This window comes from Cavia porcellus, unplaced genomic scaffold (genome assembly GCF_034190915.1).
Source record: "Cavia porcellus strain 051 isolate PalLab524CR breed Dunkin Hartley unplaced genomic scaffold, mCavPor4.1 scaffold_23, whole genome shotgun sequence".
Lineage (NCBI taxonomy): Eukaryota > Metazoa > Chordata > Mammalia > Rodentia > Caviidae > Cavia > Cavia porcellus.
In genome coordinates, this window is record NW_026947506.1 from 56,540,784 (window position 1) to 56,560,464 (window position 19,681).

At 47.2% G+C, this 19,681-nt stretch overlaps 1 long non-coding RNA gene across 1 annotated transcript; it reads left to right on the plus strand.

Annotated features, from left to right (window-relative positions):
- Positions 1-11,069: 11,069 nt before the first annotated feature.
- On the plus strand, positions 11,070-13,866 carry LOC134472397 (uncharacterized). Its single transcript, XR_010042203.1, has 3 exons — positions 11,070-11,461; positions 11,653-11,785; positions 12,714-13,866. It is a non-coding gene; the product is annotated as an uncharacterized LOC134472397 (long non-coding RNA).
- The last annotated feature ends 5,815 nt before the right edge of the window (positions 13,867-19,681 follow it).

Below are 19,681 nucleotides of genomic sequence, written 5' to 3' on the forward strand. Positions count from 1 at the left end.
GGCTTTGGTGGGGGGGGGGTTGGGATGGTGACCCTTGGCTTCCTTGGGGTGACCTATTTGGAATATCAGTCCTTAGGATGTAGGTGTATTAGTTTGATCTTTTGTCTTGAGGTCTAGCCCACACAGCAGGAGGTGTCTGTGTCTTTCAAGGTCACAAGATACCCCGTCTTCTGCTTTGGCTCTTTCAAGGTCCTGCCCTGTCTAACTGCCTATAATATTTCTAATTAACTCAGCTGCCTGTCACAGTGTGTCCTTATCCACCTTCTTCATCATATCTGGTACTGTGTGACTTCTGCTCTTCCCCAAAGTCAACATGACCTTGAAAAGTAATGTTTTGAATCAATTCAGAGCCTCAAGGCAGCCCAGACAGCACAACTAAAAACACTCCTGAAAGAGGACTTCCAGAACTTCTTCAGAAAGTGGCAGGAAGGATGGGACAAGCGCCTTCAGAGTGAGGAGGATATTGAGAGAGATGAATGGCAATGTGTCCTGCTCTTTAATAAATTTTAAATGTCAACATTTGCAGAATCTTTTGATCACAGTGTGTCTGTGTTTGAAAATACAAGTGAGAGGTTTGAACTCCGAGTTCATTTTATTTAAAAGATTCCTTGGAAGGAGAAGAGACAGAGATGACGTCCCTGTGAACTGTGAGTTCATTCTCTGCTACCCACCCAATGTCAGGTTTCCAGCTCCAGAGCAAGATGGCCTTCCCTGTACTCCTGAAACCTACATTTCAAGGTCATTCTGACTTCTAAAGCTGCAGCCCATTCCTGGACTCTTGGGGACACACCCTACTAGGAGAAGCATTTAGACAGGACAGTCCTGCCTTCAGGCAAATCTGGGAACATTGAAAACAAACTTTTATGACACAAATTTCCTGCCAGCCAAAATCACACACACCCAGCACAATCAGATTCCACTCCTAAAATGTCGAATGTCTGCCTGACTCACTTGGCTTATGCAGCACTGACTCAACTCTCACCGGGGCCCCAGACTGCATTTCTCTCTGCTTGGCTTCTAGAGAGTGGGGAAGGAAAGGAGTCCTCCTGCCCTTCACTTCTCAGTGATCACAGAACACAAAATTGAACACTGAGCTGAAAGAAATGGTCTAGAATATTTGAAGAAATTAGAGTTGGCTCCTGAAAGGTTCTTGCCCTAGAATAAATTACTGTACCGTTAAGGTGGTGGTCTAATGTGGTGGAAGGCCAAAGCAGGAGCACCTAACACTTTCTGCTTCTTCCTCAGTCTTAATTGCAGCTCTCCTTCCTGTTTGCATGCACAGAAACCTCCAATCAGCTCCTCACACATCATCAATGCCTATCCTAAGTGCTACCCCTGTAGGAGATTATATGTGTATCCCATACCCCATATTCCGGCAGAGGGGCTCAGGCTGTCCATGGTCATAGACTCCTCTCCATGTCCTAGGAATAAAGGCTAAGTTTTACTTTATATTCTCTCTTTTATCATGACAAAAACTCTCTCATAATGGTGCCCTGTGACTCAGATGGCAGAGTGCCTTAGCTCCTAAAAAATCCCTTTCAGATTTTTTAGGAGCTGCCCTGCCTAAGAACCACCTTTTTCTTCCTCTGGGACTGTTTACTTGTCACTGCTAATCCACATGCAACAGTGACCTTCCTCACTGATAAGATTATATCCAAAAGTTGAGAAGTGTAAAGCAAAAGAGGCCTTTATTCTGAGAACATGGAGAGAGAAAACCAAAACCCCTGACCGCTGGAGTCTGGCTTTCTCTCTGGTGGACACATGGCGTCGGGGGTATGTAAGTAGCCTCGCTTTGGGGTGGAACCTAAGGGGGCATCAGGGATGCACGGGTAGCCCATTGGTCTTGGTTTGGTGCCATAGGTAAATTCCTAGGGGCAGGGAAGATGGCATCACAGGTAAATTCCTAGGGGTGGGGGAGATAGGAGCTCCTTGGTTCCACCTCTAAGGCTTCACCAGCTACAGTGTCCTGTCTGGGCCAAAATCCTTTCATATCCCATCTTATGATTATTATTATGAAAAGGGGCAAAGATTTCTCTCTTTAACTACTTCCTGCTGGCAGGGGGCACTGTACTGGAGTCTAGGGGAGTCAACGGGATAACGGTTGATGCCCAGATAGACACTGGTGCCAGGTGTTTTAGCCAGGACAACTTCACTGGTGAATGCACATATGTTAGACTGGAAAAACAAAGAGACAAGATGTTATGAGGAGACATGGCACTGTCATATTCAAGGACCCAGGTGAGGTAAAGGGAAAGGTGCCTTTGATTTAGACATTACATTATATCAGGATGGCATTGAGGTAGAAACATTTGCATGCTAAGGCAGAATTCTGAAAAATAAATGTGGGGGTAGGAGGAGTGAAGTTATGAGAGGTAATTACTCCCCCATCTGAAAGCATAAAAGTTAAAATGTAGGTGTATAAAACTCATCTCCAGTCCAGGAATTGAATTGGAAAAAATAGGGGGAGCAGGGAAGGCGGTGGCTGTACCAGAATAGGGAAGGTAAGGGCTTAGGCTTTCAGGGATGTCACGTTTAACCAGACAGCTGAGGGTAAAAAGAACTGTGACAGTCATCACATAGAACATTATAAAGATTATCTTACGCATGATGTGGGAGTCTTTAGGAAAGACTGTCAAGAGTCCTGCTGTAAAAATGATCATTAATAGAATGTAAGAAATTAGGAACCAAAGTGGATAACAAAACATGACTTAGCCTGTTAACTGTGGCTGCGAGGCCTTCGTGAAACGGAGATGGGTGGGTGACAGAAGATGAGATGACCACTCAGAATGATCAGATTTAGGGCTGGGAGGGCACTTCTTAGCCTGAGTGATGTGAAACCAGGATGGGAGTCAGCACTTTGACCGCTATAGGGGTAGCCAAGTAGACCAGATAGGGGCCACTCCACCTTGGTTGTAGTCCTGTGGATTTAGAACATTTGAGATAAATTAGATCTCCTGGGGATATGGGAGGATCTGGTTTGGCCTCTCCAGAGGGTTGTGGAAGGCAGAGATATGTCCCTGACAAGAGGTCCTAGCACAGAGAGAACAGGTGTGAGTAATCTTAAGAATGATAGCTTTTAGAGAAGGGTGTGTGACTATTGGGGCTGAGAGTTTGTATAGGGCCTGAGATCCTATATGAAAACAGCTGTGTAAGTCAGTGATGATGTCTAAGGCCTGTTGATGTGGGAGAACAAGTTTAGATCCCTGAAAAATCCATCCTGAGTGTTTTGTGTGTAATCTGGTTTATGAAGTAGCTGTAACTGCTCTGGTGAATAATTAGGCTGACGTAGACTGTTTGGGACTAACGGGAGAAGATGAGAAGGACAGGGCCCTTCTGCAGCTAACTTGGCTTGTGAATCTGCAAAGGCATTGCCTTGAGCAATAGGATCTGTAGAGCTTTGGTGTCCTCTACAATGAATATTTGCTGCCTGCTTTGGAAGTTGGGCTGCCTCTAGAAGTTTAAGGATAAGGGGAGCATTAATGATGGGGGTTCCCTGAGTGGTAATAAAACCCCATTCTTGCCAGATAGAGGCATGAGAGTGTAAAATGCTAAATGTATACTTTGAGTCAGTGTATATATTTATAATCTTGTCTTTTGCTAGTGTAAGAGCCCTTGTAAGGCCAATAAGTTCTGCCCTCTGTGACGAGGTGCCAGGTGGCAGTGGATTTGCCTCTATAACTTTTGACTGGTTAACTATTGCATATCCTGCCTTCTTTTGGTTGTCTGTATTGTTGAACTGCCATCTATGAACCATGTATCAAAGGCTAAAGAGAGAGGTGTGCTACTGATGTGAGGGAAAGAAGTGGGAGTCATCTGTAAGACCTCAATACAGTCATGGTGAGGAGGGCCCTCTGAGGTGGGAAGTAAGGTTGCTATATTAAGAGGACCACTAGTTGCAATAGAGATGCAAGGGTCTTGAGAGAGAGCTAAGTGTACCTGTTGAAGGCGAGAAGGGGTCATTAGGGCAGGGAGCACCTTATGTGAGATAAGCTCACGTAGGTGATGAGGTGAGTGTACTGTAATAGATTGCCCTAATGTAAACTTCTTAGCTTCCTGTGTCAGGGGGGCTGCAGCTGCAAGAGCTCAGAGACAAGGAGCCCATCCTTTCACTGTGTGATCTAACTGTTTTGACAAGTAAGCTACTGCTTGAAAAGAAGGTCCCTTTTTGTGTCCTAGTACACCTATAGCATTGTGGCCCTGACAAGTAGTGTATAGGATGAAAGGTTGGGTGGGATCAGGAAGGGTAAGAGCTGGAGCTTTTAGGAGAGCCTCTTTTAATTTATGAAAGGAGGCATGTATTGGCCTACTAAGGTCCAGAGGTTCTGATAAGGAACCCTTAGCAGCCTTGTAGAGGGGTTGAGCTAAGGGCTGAAAAGTTAGGAATCCAGAAATGAAAGAAATTAGCTAAACCTAGGAAAAATGTAACCTGCTGTTTAGTTGTGGTCACCTGGATATCACGAAGACTTGCCTTACAGTCTGAGGTAATGGAACGAGTGGAGGGGGTGAGAGCGAGACTAGGTATTTGACTTTTGGGAAAGCTATCTGGGCTTTAGCAGGAGAGACCCTGTATCTACAACTAGCAAGGAAATTAAAAAGACTGGCTGAATGGTGTCTGGCTAACATGTGGGATGGGGAACATAATAGAAGGTCGTCTATGTATTGAAGAAGGACACTAGGTTTGAGATCAAGTTCTGAGGTCAGTAGTGAGAGCTTGATTAAAGAAGTAGGGACTATCTCTGGACCCTTGGGAGAGCACTGTCCAAGTAAGTTGTTGAGACCTAAGAGTGTCTAGGTCAGTCCATGTAAACACAAAGAGGTTCTGGCAATCAGGGTATAGGGGGATAGTAAAGAAGGCATCTTTAAGATCTATAACTGTAAAGTGAGTAGTGGAGGGAGGGATATGAGAGAGCATGGTATAGGGATTTGGCATGACTGGGTGAGTTGGGTAACAGCACTGTTAATTACCCTAAGGTCCTGTACCAGGTGATAGGACCCATCAGGCTTGAGTACCGGGACAATGGAAGTATTGTGGGGTGAATGGGTAGGTTTAAGAAAACTGTTGTCTAAAAGGCGCTTAATTATAGGTTTAAGTCCTCTTAAATGTTGGGGAGCTATGGGGTATTGGGGAACCCAGGGAAAAATTGAGGGATCCCTGAGATGGATTAAAACAGGCATGGCATGTGTAGCCTGAGTGAGATTGGAGGTGTCCCAAACTATGGGGTTGACCAGAGAAGGAGGAAGGGGAGGGAATGGCTTTGCAACACATTGTGAGGCTGTTTGCAGGATTAGGGCTGTGGGGAGAGAGAAAGAAAAGGAGAAGTTAAGCTTTTGAAGAAGGTCTCTACCTAAAAGGAGTGTGGGACATGTTGGGATTACTAGGAAGCTATAGGTAAAGAAAGGAGTCTGGAATCGACATGGGATAGGCCCAGTTTACAAAGGTTGAGTAGGCTGGCCTTCAACACCCACAACAGAAATCAAGGACTTAGTACAAGGTCCTGAAAATTCAGGAAGTACACTATAAGTTGCCTTCATATCTACAAGCAGAGATATTATCTTACCTGAGACCTCCAGTGAGACTCGGAGCTCTGACAAGGTTACCGGAGCCCCAAGCCCCGTCAGTCTTCCACAGCAAGTGCAAGCCGGTCAGTCAGCAACAAATCTGGAATTGATGGAGTCTCCTGTGAGGGCGAGGAATTAGAGGATGACTTACCTGCTTGCTGGCGGCTAGGACAGTTGCTCTTCCAATGGCCCTTAAGGTTGCAGTATGGACATGGTCCTAGAGGGATGCCAGGGTTGGGGCAACCTTTTGCCCAGTGTCCTTGTTTGCTGCATTTAAAGCATGGTCTGGGTGGGTCTTGGGCAGCCACACCTTGTTTTGGATTTCTTGTCCTGGGAGCCCTGAGTGCCACTGCTAAAATATCAGACTGATGTTTAGCAAACTTTAATTTTTGAGCTTGCTTTTCCTGTTTTTGAATTTTATCTCTGTTGTTGAAGACACGGAAAGCCAATTTAAGTAGATCCCCTTGCAGAGTTTGAGGGCCATGTTCAAACTTTTGTAATTTTGCACGAATATCAGGAGCAGACTGGGAAATAAAATAAGAGTTAACAGCAATCATCCTTTCATGAGAGTCTGGGTTCACATTAGTAAACTTAATTAAGGTTTCCTGAAGCTGATTTAGGAACACAGCTGGGTTTTCATTAGGCCTGGACCTGTTCTAAAAGTTTGTTATAGTTAGTGTGTTTGTGAGCAGTCTTATTAAGGCCCACAAACAGACACTCAATTATTTTATGTAATTTTGTCAAACCTTCACCGTTTTGATAGTTCCAGTTAGGATCTTGTTCTGGCACAGCTGCAGGCCCAGGGTCATTATCAGCAGTGTTTCCCTTATGTCTGCAATCAGCTTCTTCTCGAGCTGCCTGCCACAGCTGAGTTCACTCTTGTGAGCTGAGAGTGGTATTTACAATCACATAAACATCCTTAAAATGTAAATCATAACAATTAGTAATAAATTCAAATTCCCTGATATAATTCTGTGGGTCAACAGAGAAGCTACCTAATTTATGGGTAATCTGAGATAAGTCAAAAAGGGAGAAAGGCACATGTATATTAACAAGTCCCTCAGGGCCAGCTTGCTCCTGAAGTGGTAGCAGAGATTGAGGAGAAGGTTGTGGAGTAGATAGCCATTGGGCAGCCATCTGTCCAGTAGGTGTGTGTGAGCAATTATCTGTAGAGTGGCCACAAAGTGGCTGCCAGTTACCCTGGGACAAGGAAACACTGGCAGATGGCGTCTCACTGTGTGCCTTGCAGTGACGAAATTTGCCGTCCGCAGCACAGTGAACCATCATGTGGTCTGCAACAGGGTGGCTGTTGCTGATCACAAGAGGAGCCACAAGGGGGCAGTCATTGACCATGAGATCCGTCCCAAGATGGCAGCACCCTGTCATGTGGTGGAGGGCTGCAACATGGCAACCATTCCCAGCTCAAGCTGGAACAGTCACGCGGCTTGCCAGAAGGAAACAGTGACCGAGACCTAGTATGGTGGGCTGGAGGTGAGAATGCTGTAGGGGACAGAGAATTCTCAGGAGAGTAAGAAGTCAGAGACTGCGAGGAAGCGCTAACAGAGGGATTGGAGCCCCTGGGAGTATTACGGGCTCCAGGAGAGGGAGGGGAAAATGATCACATGGTGGGGGATAACTGCGACACAGAGGGATTAGAGCTGCTGGGAGAATTAGGGGTTGAGGGAGGGGAAGATGGTTGCATGGCGAGAGCTAATGGCAAGGAATTTGGGGGTAGCCGGGCCACAGCTGATAAAAAACTGGGGGTACTTCATCAAGCGGATCATGAGGGTGGGAGGGGAGAGTTCATGGTGCAGCAGAGTTAGTGAAAAGTATCTGGGTGGGAGTACAAGATTTAATGAGAGATGGGCGTGTTCTCAGAACAAGAAAAGCCTGTACATAAGGGATCTCTGTTAACTTGTCACCGGCCTGGCAGAAATTGTACAGATTTTTGAGAATATAGGGGTCAAACATCCCCTCTCTGGGCCAAGTGTTGCCAATAAGTGGGTAGGTTGGCCAAACCTCCTGGCAGTAAAAAGTTAATCGTTTAGTTTTTATGGTGCTTTTAGTCTTAAGAGTATGAAGATTGGAAATTAGGCATTGTAGAGGCGTCTTTTGGGAATTAGAAAAAACGTTTCCCATGACTAATTCAGGCAAGAAACAAGCTGTGGTCTGGAGGGTGAGCCATCACTTGTCCTGTGGCACCAAACAGTGGTTAGGGTCCAAAAACTCACATATTCCAGTCATCACTGAGAGACTTACGAGAGGAGTCCACGTGGGGTCAGTAACAGTTCTGCCCGTGAGAGAGTGACGCTCTGAGGGATGTGAGGGTCTCAAAGTGTGGGCGGTCCAAAAAGCTCTACCTTGGGCTATCTGAACCCAAAGGATGTGAGAGATTTTCAAGTGTGGACGCAGGTTGCCCAGAAAGACCCTGCCCTGGGCTGTCTTAAGGATGTGAGAGCTTCACGAACCCACACAAAGGGAGAGAAAACTCACCTGGGGCCAAGCCCAGCGCCAAGAATTCTCTGGAGCTTGCTCACCTGAGATTAATTGGGCTGGTGTTGTGTGTGAGTGGTTGGTGACAAGTCAAGCAGGTCCTGGGAGAGGAAAATCGGAGAAGTAATCCAGGATGTAATCCGGTTCGTGAATCGGCTGGGGACTCAACTGGGTGTGTCCCAAGAGCCAATCGCCTGCCGATCGAGTCACGGCACCAAATGATAAGATTATATCCAAAAGATGAGAAGTATAAAACAAAAGAGGCCTTTATTCTGAGAATACAAAGAGAGAAAACCAAAACCCCTGACCGCTGGAGTCCGGCTTTCTCTCTGGTGGACACGTGGCGTCAGGGGTATGTAAGTAGCCTTGCTTTGGAGTGGAACCTAAGGGGGCATCAAGGATGCATGGCTAGCCCATTGGTCTTGGTTTGGCACCATAGGTAAATTCCTAGGGGCGGGGGAGATAGGAGCTCCTTGGTTCCGCCTCTAAGGCTTCACCAGCTACAGTGTCCTGTCTGGGCCAAAACCCTTTCACTCACTCCACGCAGGTGAGCTGCCATCCGGGGTTTTCTGTTTCCATTCTTAATTCACAAGCTTGCATCAGAGACCCCCTCCTGCCATCCCTGAACAAGGATACCAGTTTTCACGCTCCTTAGGCTGCACGACTTGAGGCAAGACTACTTTTGTTTCCTGGGACCCAACCCACACTCTTCCAGTGACCAGCCAAGGAGAATGGGTGCTGGTACTTTCCGTGTCTCACTTTCAAAACTGGTGACAACCCCTTTTGATAGGTGTGACCCAGGATAGCTTCCACGTTCCTTGGGAGAGAGTTAAAGCTCTCACATCCCCGGGTTAAGTTGTTCTCTCAGCTCACTTATAATTCGGTCATGGAGATTACTCCCTGTCCCCCAAAAAACACCCCTGGGGTGCCTGGTTCATAACCTTGGTGCTCTTGGCCTCTAGAAGGCTATAAAAACCAAAAAGCTGATCTTTTATTTATGCTTTTGTCACAGTGGCAGCAAGTTGGCAGAAACCCTTCATCTTTAGGCCTTTTTCACTCTGAGGACGTGCCCTTCTCTCACGCTGTCTTCTGTCATGGCCCAAATACTTCTGGCTCGCTCTGCTCCCCCAGGATCTCTCCCTCCCTCCACACTGGCCCCCTTAGATGATGCCTCTGCTGTCTTTATGGCTCCTCCTCTGCATCTCTCATACCAAATCCCACAGCTTTCTCAGCCAGAGGTTTCTGTGCCCCCTGCGCCATCCTCTCCCCCTTCCTCACCCACAGCAGCCTCTAATCCTTCCCTTGGTTTGGCTCCCCAGTCTCCAATTTCTCAATCTCCACACCCAAGCTGTCTGTTCTGTTGGAGGGTTCTTTGTCCCCTTCTCCTGCATCGCCATTTTCCCCACCAGTCTTGTGCGTTCCAGCATTCTAGCAAGCCACATGGTTGTCAGCAGCCATCTTGCTGCAGCTCACATGGAGGACAGCTGCCATCTTGCTGCTATGTGATAGGGCGCCACCATCTTATGGTGGGTCTCAGGGTCAATGGCCACCCCCTTGTGGCCCCTCATGTGATCAGCAGCAGCCATCCTGCTGCGGGTCACATGATGACCAGTTGCCATCTTGCGTGCCCTCACTGTGTTTTGGCAGCAGCCAGGGTGCTGTAGGTCACACAGTGACCCACCAACAGCCTGTGTTTCCTTGTCTTATGGTAACAAGTAGGCGTTTTATAGCCAATCATTGGGTAATTGCCCACACATGCCGCTCAGTGGCCATCTACTCTTCAGCCTTTTCAGCCTCAGTCTCTACTCCTGCTTAGGGAACAGGCTGGCCCCGAGGGACTAGCTATTCATGTCCCTTTTTTCCTCTTTGACCTATCTCAGATTACCCATAAATTAGGTTCCTTTTCTGGTATTCTTATTTCAAGAGATCTCTATTAATTGATCTACAGGAAGATTCACACTAGTCTATTTATTATAGTTCAAATTGACCAAATATATTTGAGTGCACTCTGATTTTATAAGATTTTCAATCTATATATCTGCTGTCTGTTTGTCCATTTGCCTGCTCTATAAACAGCTGTTTCTTTTATTTGAGCTCAACAATTTTTTCCTCCTCTTTTACATTTTCAGATCATTTAATAAAGGTTTACTTCAGTTATAGATTTTAAAAATATGCTTCCACCTAGGTTGCCAGCTGATCAAAATGATGCTAAAATTGGTTAAACAAAATCTCTTGGAGTGAGGAGACATTGGACAGGACTTCAATTGATAAACAAGAAGTGGCCACCTGGTAACTTTAACCAGCTGTTGTTCATTAATTGGAGGCCCCAATAATCTCCATACCTTATGGGAGACACCTCAACTACAGTTCATATGACTAAGACAATTCATTGTCTGATCTGATGGTCTCTTCATGCCTTCATATATAAAATTGGGATTGTTTATGATGACAAGTGTTTTCTTTCAGATCCAAACATCTGCTTTTTTTCTTATGCTCCATCCAGGAGATTCAGGTAAGACCAACATGAGGTCACCAGTCAAGTGATAATTTTTAAACAAAAATTTATGTAATGTATATGTTATACTTAGAGATGCTTAAATAGTGAGCAGTCCAAACAATGTCACAAATTTCTTCAGCGCTCAAATGTTAAAACATCCAGGGTTAATAGAAAACAATCATTCCATTTAATGTTCTGCGTTAAGCTTACTGCCTGTACTATACTGTACTGTTATCAATCTTCTGGATGTTCAACAACTAAAACTAAGAGATAATTTATAAATTTCTTTTGGATTCCTTTTGCTGGGATACATCAGATCTTGTTTCCAAAATAAGGTTATATGATGCATATTGGGGCCATAATTAATGATACTTAAGTGGCATTAAATGAAACCACATCTGATCTCTCTCCTAAATAAAAAGGTAAAATTAATAAAGCAGGCCATCCTCCAAAATCAGATGGCACTAGACATTCTAACAGCACAGGAGGTACTTACACAATTGTAAAACCTAAATGTGTGTATGACAAATGAATGACATGTCAGTTTCTAAAACCCCCTGGACCTTATCCTTATCCTCCTTATGGGAAGCCATTACTAAAGTTATAATCATAAATACTCTGTTGGTTCTATTATTTGACTCCTGCATACTTAATTGATTCTTTGCCTTTGTCTTCTTTAGACTTAAAGCTGTACACCCACCCAAGATAAGAGCCAGATGTCTTGTGATTGTGGAGGAGATAGATACCTTCCACTGTGGGCAGATCCCAAGACAAAAGGCTAAACTTGAGCCTCAAACCCCACATGGACCCCTTCTTAATGTGGTGTTTCATGTTTTCCACAACAGAGATACAAATCAAAAGGAAAAATGACAATCTAATCTTTTAGCAGTGATACTTGGAGCTCTGAAACAGGTAAGGCTGCCTAAGCCCCTTCCGGACTATGCTTCAAGTGCAACAAAAAAGGACATTGGGCAAGAGAGTTCTCCAACCCTGGCATTCCTCTGGGGCCTTGACCCTATTGCAATCTGAAGGGCCATTGGAAGAGTGACTGTCCTACCTGCCAGAGAGTGGGTAAGCCATCCTCTAACTCCTTGCCCTCACAGGAGATCTCATCACCACCAGATCCATTGCTGACTGTTGTACTCGGACATGCTGCTGAAGATTGAAAGGACTTGGGGCCCGCAATCCCCATTATGGTGTCCTTCTCAGAGCCCCAAGTCCCCCTGGAGGTCTCAGGTAAGACATTCTCTTTACTTGCGGGCATGGGGGCCATGTACAGTACTCTTCCTGAGTTTTCAGGCCACTGAATTAAGTCCTCAGTCTCTACAGTGGGTGTTGATGGCCAACCTATGCAGCCTTTACAGACAGGCCCTGCTCCATGCAGGTTCCAGACTCCCTTCTTTACCCATAGCTTCCTAACAGTTCCAACATGTCCCACACCCTTTTAGGTGAGGATCTTCTTCAAAAGCTTAACTTTCCCTTTACCTTCTCCCTCCCCACAGCTCTCTGTCCTCCAGGCACCCTCACAGTGCACCACAGAACCATCCCCTCCCCTTCCTTCTTCTCTGCTCGATCCCATAGTTTGAAATACCTCCAATCCCATCCACACTACCCATGCCACACCTATTTTAATTCATCTCAAGGATCCTTCCATTTTTCCTTGTGTTCCCAATATCCTATAGCTCCCAAATAGTTACAGGGACTTAAACCTATAATCAAGTGCCTTTCAGACAATGGTTTTCTTAAACCTACCCATTCATCCTGTAATACTCCTGTTCTCCTGATAGTCAAGCCTGATGGGTCTTATCACCTAGTGCAGGACCTGGGGGTAATCAATAATGCTATTACCCCAATCCACCCAGTGGTGCCAAACCCTTACACCATGCTCCCTCATACCCCTCCCTCCACCACTCACTTTACAGTCATAGATCTTAAAAATGCCTTTTTTATTCCTTTATGTTTATGCAGACTGACCCAGACATTCTGAGGTCTCAACAACTTACCCTGTAATCTCTAAAGTAAAATGTCTCCTCAGGGACACAAATTTCCCCTTCCTTTCCTATTCATCAATTTCACAGACACAACCCTGGTCAGGACTGGCAGATAGATTTTACACATATGCTCTGCCACAAATATCTTCTTACCTTTGTCTGTACTTTTTCAGGATGGATAAAAGCCTTTCCCACATCCTGCTGATATACTTATGAAAGCACTGTCACAGGAAATCATCCCCAGGACTACAACTAAAATGGAGTGGCCCCTACTTGGTCTTCCTCAGAACTTAAATGTTGGTCAAGGTCACTGGACTCCCATCCTGGCTTCATATCACTCAAGCTAAGTGGTGCCCTCCTAACCCTAATTCCCCTAACTCTACACATTCTGAGAGGTCATCTCATCTCCTATCTCCTGCTTCCATCTCATCAAGGCCCCATAGCCAGTTTTCAGGCTAGATCACGTTTTGTTATCCTATTTGATTCCTGATCCCTTACAGTCTATTAGTCAAACTTTTCACTATAAGTGTCTTAGTGCTCTCTGCCCTCAGCTGTTTAGTCAATCGTGAGATCCCTGTGGGCCTGGGCTCTTATCTGCCTTATAGTGACACGGCATGGCCCTCCCCACTCCTCTTATTCTTTCCAGCTCAACTCCTGGACCAGAGACAAGCCCTACCTACCTACACTTTTAACTTGTACCCTTTAAGATGGGTAAATAATCACCTCTCATAACTTCACTCCTCCCAACCCCACATTTATTTTTCAGAATTCCACCTCACCGCAGTCCTGATGGAACAGCATATTTAAATCAAAGACCCCTTTCCTTCTACTTTTCCTGGGTCCTTAAATATGATAGTGGCTGCCTCCTCATGGCACTTGTCTCTTTGTTTTTCCAATCTAAGATGCGGGCATCATTCACCAATGATGAAGTTGTCCTGGCTAAAACACCTGGCACCAGCTTCTGCATGGGCATCAACCGTCATCCCGTCAATCTTCCTGAATCACAATGTGGTGCCCCCTTTCGGCAGGAAATAGTAAAAGAGAGACGTTGCCCTTTTCCTAACTATAAAAAGACGGGAATGAGAGGTTCTTGGCCCTGGAATAAATTACTGTACGGTTATGGTGGTGGTCTAACATGGCGGAAGGCCAAAGCGGGAACATCTACTACTTCCTGCTTCTCCCTCAGCCTTCATTGCAGCTCCCCTTCCTGTTTGCACGTGAAGAAAACTCCAATCAGCTCCTTGCTGTCATCAGTGCCCGCCCTAGGCATTACCCTGGTCAGAGGTTATTGTATATCTCATACCCCACGTTTTGGCAGAGGGGACCCAGGCCATCTGTGGTCATGGACTCCTCTCCCCGTCCTTGGAATAAAGGCTATTTTTTACTTTATATTCTCTCTTTTATTGTGCCCAAAACTCTTTCAGCTCCACCTACAACTTTTGTCCTAATCAGTTTTCTGTTGCTGTAACAGAATAGCCAAGGCTGTATAATTTATAAGGAAAAGAGTTTTACTTAGCTCATGGTTCTGGAGGCTGAGACATCTAGGATCAGGCAGTTGCTTTGGGGGAGGGTTTTATGCTGCTCAAGCAGAGAGGGAAAGGGAAGGGAAAGGGAGAGCAAAAGCTCGCAAAGAAAATAAGCCAGATGGGTGGCACATGCCGATAGTCCCAGGTACTCAGGAAGCTGAGGCAAGAGGATTCTTGAGTCCATGAGTTCAAGATCAGCCTGGGTCAGTGACCCACTGAGACCAGTGAGACCCCATCTCAAGAGAAAAAGCAAAGAGACCAGACACAAGGGACTGCCCTGAGTTACTTCAGAAACAGCCCGTCTCAGTAGCTAACGCAGACACTAAGTCATCCTCAAGGCGTTAACCCATTCACAAGGGCTCTGTCCCTCGAGCCCATATGCCACACAGTAGGCCCATCCATCTGAGCTTCAGAGGGCCAGACTGAAACCATAACAACTGTCAATCCTTACAATTTTCACTGATGATTGACAGGCAAGACTGGAAGCCCTGAACCCCAAGCTGCTGACTGAGGGTGGTATATGTGAGGGAAATGTTACGTCTCAGGAAGGAAGAAGATGTAGGCCTCAAGCCCTCCATCTCAAGATGGCGGCTCCTGTGCATGGCCGGAAGCCCTGGAGGAGCCTGAAGGTGGGACTGACTGAGAGGCAGCTTGGACATCTGACAGCCTCATTCCACCTGGACTCCCACGAGGACGATTGGTGAGGGCAGTCAGTGACATCTTGTGCCAGAACAGCCAGAAGCTGGGTTCTGATGCTGCACCACAGGCCTGACCTGGGGCAGAGGAGGGGAAGGAGGAGGCTGCGGGAGCTGGGCGTGGGCAGAATGTCCGCTCTGGTGGATGAGAAGTGGCATCGAAGGACTCAGTTTTCCTGAAGCATTCTGGGGGCTCTGAGTGGCCTAAAGGCACTGGGGAGGGGGGCATCAAAAGAGATTAACTAAGAAAAATGGCTGCATTAGCTGGGTGTGGTGGCGCACAGCACTCTGGGAGACTGAGGCAGGAGGATCACCATTCTGAACCTAGGCTGGGGCAACAGAGTGATTTAGCAAGACCTTGTTTCAAAATAAAAATTGAAAGAAAGAAAAAAGAAAGACAGACAGGGGATACAGGTTAGTACAGAGGCCCTGGGTTCAATCCCAGTTTTGGGAAAAAAACAAAGCAAAACAAAACAAAAAGCACCAAAGGAAACAGGCAAGAGTGATTTTATTCAAGACTCTTGCAACAGGTGAGTAAACCTGATTTTATGCCACTGAAACCAGAGGCTGGAGGGGCTTAAAGCACTGGGGGCCCAGGTGGGAAAGAACTTGGGAAAGCTGAGGCAAACAAAGAAATATATATTTCTTTTGCTGGCTTGAAGATTGAACCCAGGGCCTTTGCACTGACTGAGCCAGACCCTCAGCTCTTATTTTGAGACTGAGTCTTGCTGAGTTTCTAACTTGGCCAGCCTGTTTTCAAACTTCTGATCCTCTTACCCCAGCCTGGCAGAGTGCTGGTTTTTATTATGGAAATTATGTCCTGAAATGTGTGAAAACAATTCAAGGGATATATAACGAATTTCATTTAATATGGTTGAATTAGTAACATAAGCATTTAGATATAAACTTAAAATATCACTTCACCTAAACTGTGCAAATGCTAAAATGTCAGTGGTAGTCACGAAAATGGCATAGGAAAGTGGCCAAAAATACTTAACCATATTCCAGAGAGATCTGAACAAACCTCATTTCAACCAACTAAGAGCTAGTAAGAGCTATCCAAGTTAAAAATCCAAGCTTATTTTGAAAGCATGGAGATCTGAAGTACTCTAGACAAGCTATGTACTTTTTTTTTGGTACCGGGGATTGAACTCACGACCTTGCACTTGTCAGGCAGGCTCTTAGGTCACTGAGCTAAATCCCCAGCCGCAGCTATGTACTTTTAAATACAGAAAAAAGATACAACTCCTGCGGTACTGTATACATACCCGGGAGGTGATTTTGTCCTCACAGGATTTGTGTCCACACCCAGAAACATGTTGGTCATTAAATGAGGGTGGCTTCCATGTGACCCCAGGCACAGAGGTCAAAGACTCCATAAAACACAGAATGTTCAGGAAAATTCTCTCCACAACCAAGAATGACCTGACCCCAAACAGCAGTAGTATTGTAGGCTGAGAAACTCCATTTGAAATGGTCTAAAATATGCTCCAATATAGCATGCCAACCAGAAAGATTTGCTGCTGCTAAGTTATAGACTACTGTACGCTGGTTGCCATGTTATTTGCACAATAATAGCAAGTAATCCAGAAGCTGGGATGGATGTGGTGCTTCCTGGAAGGTAAAGGGAGTGGCTTTAGAGTCCCTCCCTATTCTGACAGGCCTGAGTTTAAGTTGTTAACTGTAAAAACAGCGATAGCAATGCTCATCTCTCAGAACTGTCGTGAGGGCTATTAAACAAGAAAATATTTCTAAATCCAACGCACCCGAGTTGTCGAGAAGCCACCCCATCGCCTCCTTGCCCATGAAAAAAATGCCTTCTACCAAGCCGATCCCTGGCGCCCAAATGTTTGGGAACCCCCACTCTAAAGGCACTTTTGTCTTGGGACAGAAGCGCAGTTGCGCGCTGCAGCTGGCCGCAGTGACAAGCTGTCGAGTAAGTGCTGGAAGAAAAGCGAGGTCAAGAATCAAACTCCGGGAAGCATCTTGTCCGGATTCATTCAGGCGGACCCTTGGCCTGCTGCCCGCCTGACCCCAAAATCTCGGATTCTAGCTTGTGCTAGCAGGATCTTCTCCGGTGTGATGCCGATTTTGGTCACTAGATGGCACTACAGCAGTGTTTGCGCAAAGACTCGGGGAGAAGAAAGGATCCTATTTTCAGGCAGCTTTGACGCAAGATTTTTCATACCTCAGACTTTATAGTGGTTGTTGGCCGAGGGTCTCTGTGTGGTGTTGGAGGGGCCTCGAATGCTATTTTCTAAGTCTCAGAGTTTCATTCACGCACAATCCCTTATACTAGCTGCAATTTTTTATGGGTTTGGGATTCCATCCCTTTTCATGGGACGTGGGGCCGGACATGGGCTTTGCCTGGGCATAGGTATACGTCTCACTACATTGCCCAGGCTGGGCTTAAATTTGTGATCCTCCTGCCTCAGCCTCTCAGAGTGCTGGAAATGCCACCATGCCCGGCTCGGGTGGTGGCATTTCAAAAGCTGCCCGAGGATGGACAGAGAGTCTGGTGCCTGTCTGCCCCTTGGGGAGGCCTGATGGGAAAGGTTAGGCCACATCCCGCGGTTCCAGGAGGAGGACCCCGGGGATTCTACGTGGAGAGAAAGCAGAACAGGCTGTGGGGGACAATCCCAGGTGGTACCACAGACTATGTGGAAACAGTTCATCCAAGGAGGTGTCATAGGTAATCATCTTTGGCCCAGGTGTGGAAAAATGAACACCAGAACCCAGAAAACTGGATGCAAAAAGTGCGGGGCAGAATCAGCCACCAGGACAAAATGCAGAAGGACAGCTTCCTGCAGGGCACAGCCGAGCCACCTTGGGGCCCGTCCGAGGCTCGAGGTGGCCTCGCAGACCCTCTTTTGGCCTCTCGCCCCCTCCCCAACCGAGGCATCCAATGTGGGAGCCGGCTGCGAAGTCCAGGAAGTCAGCTGAGGTCTGAGCTGAGCAACAAGTGCGGGCCGACAGGTTGAAAAGAGGTAAGGCCTTTGCGCGGTGCCTGGCACCCGAGACACTTTGGCCGTCACTGCTCTCATTCTGCATCGCTGCTCGGCGGCTGTGCGTGGCTGTTGGTGGCTGCAGCTGCACACATCTGCAAACTGCCGCATGCTGGCGCTGCTTGCAGGTTTCTGCTCTGAGAGCCCCGCCAAGCTCATGGCCAGAGCTCCATCTCTGCAGCTTCCCAACACGTCTCCGGGCTCCTCCGGGCTCCATGTGTAGGATTAAGGAAGTCTGTGGACCCGGACGGGGAGAAGAATGGCTGAGTCCCTTTATTTCCTTTCATCCACGGTGAAATTTAGCGCTTCTTTTCATTACATTAAAAAAAATCAATCTTTCAATCACTGCAGGTGAAAAATCACCCCTTCTCTGTCATCGATAGAAACCACCAGTGTTTTAAAGTCAAAGCAGCCGTGATGCAGAAGTCTAGTGAGGGCTGCGCATGCAGACTGCGTTGCGGCTTCTTTAGGGGGTGGAGTAAAAAGTGCGCAGAGATCTGTCACAACTTTGTGCGATTTTAAGTGATCCATGTGCCTATTTTATGCATTTCTAAGATGCTTTTGCTAAGAAGCGGTCTGCAGGCTTCAACAGACTACTCAAAGAGGTCGGGGCATTTAGAAGCTTTAAAAAAATCCTTGTAAACTGCCAACTCCCCTGAGTCCGGGTCAGGCCTCCCGACCCCTTCCAGAGGCAGCGAGGACGGGGAAGGCAGCCGCCAGCAGGGGGCGCCCGCGCCTCGCTCTAAGCGGCCTCCGCGCCTCCCGGCGGACTCAGCTCCAGCCCAGGCCGGAGAGCGCTGGCCCCCGCCCCCTCCTGCACGTCCATCCCGTCCCGGCAGCCACCTCTCCCTAGGGTGCTGAGAGGGGGACTTGGAGGGCGGGGCTCAGCGCTGGGCCCGCACTGCGCCATCGTCCTTAGCCCCGACCCAGCGTGGGCAACCTGGCCTCTCCAGGGTGGCTGGACATGGGTGGGCGCCCCGAGGCCAAGGATGCCAGCCTCCGCCAAGGGGCCCAGAGCAGCAGAGCTGACTCCTTGCGTGTCTTTCTTCTCTTTGATCTCTTTCTTTTATTATTTATTTATATTTTTAGTTTTGTTTTTTTTTCTCATTATCTGGGCAGAGGGCCCGCAGAGGTTAGAACTCCTGTGCATACGCTGTGAGCCTTCACGTCACTGCTCCTCCGGTCAGCCTTACGCATGACGGGGTGCCACAGTCCGCTTGGACAGTGGGGGTGATAAAGGAAGTGGACAGGTACCGGCGTCTCACTCCACGTGCTCCCTCCACCATGGGGTAACCATGAACAGTCAGGTGACCCCGGCTGGGCTTCCCCTTCCTTGTTTAACTGGGCCTCTGTGAGTTAGATTAAGCACTGCAGGTACTTTGTGAGGGGGAAATCCGTGTGTGGGAGCTTTTGAAAACCTCCCAGGAATCTCTGTCTCTTGATATCCATGCCTTTGTAGGGATCCCTGCCTGGAGTATGGGCCAGGCTTTGGAACCTGATTCTAGCAAATACCAGGGAGAATGGAAAAGTCCATGAATGTTTACGTTTTAAAACGTATTACAGGGAGAGAGGCATCGCCTCGAGTGGGAGGGCGCATCCTGGGTCACGCGATTCACCGACTTGGCACAGTGGTTCTGGCTCTTTGCCAGCGTCAGAAGGACCATGAAAGGGAAAACTTTTGAATGGATTCAGGGCATCGAGGCAGCCGGGGCAGTGCAGCTAAAGACGCTCATGAAACGAGTCTTCCAGAGCTACTTAAGAAAGTAGTAGTAACAGTGGGATGAGTGTGGGGACCCCCGGGGAGGATCTTGAGAGGATTTGTCACGACATGGCTTTCACTGAGACACGGTTTTGTAAGTAACACGTCCCTGCATGTTTGATGGACACCGCCTAGAATAAGGCCAGAGTGACAGGT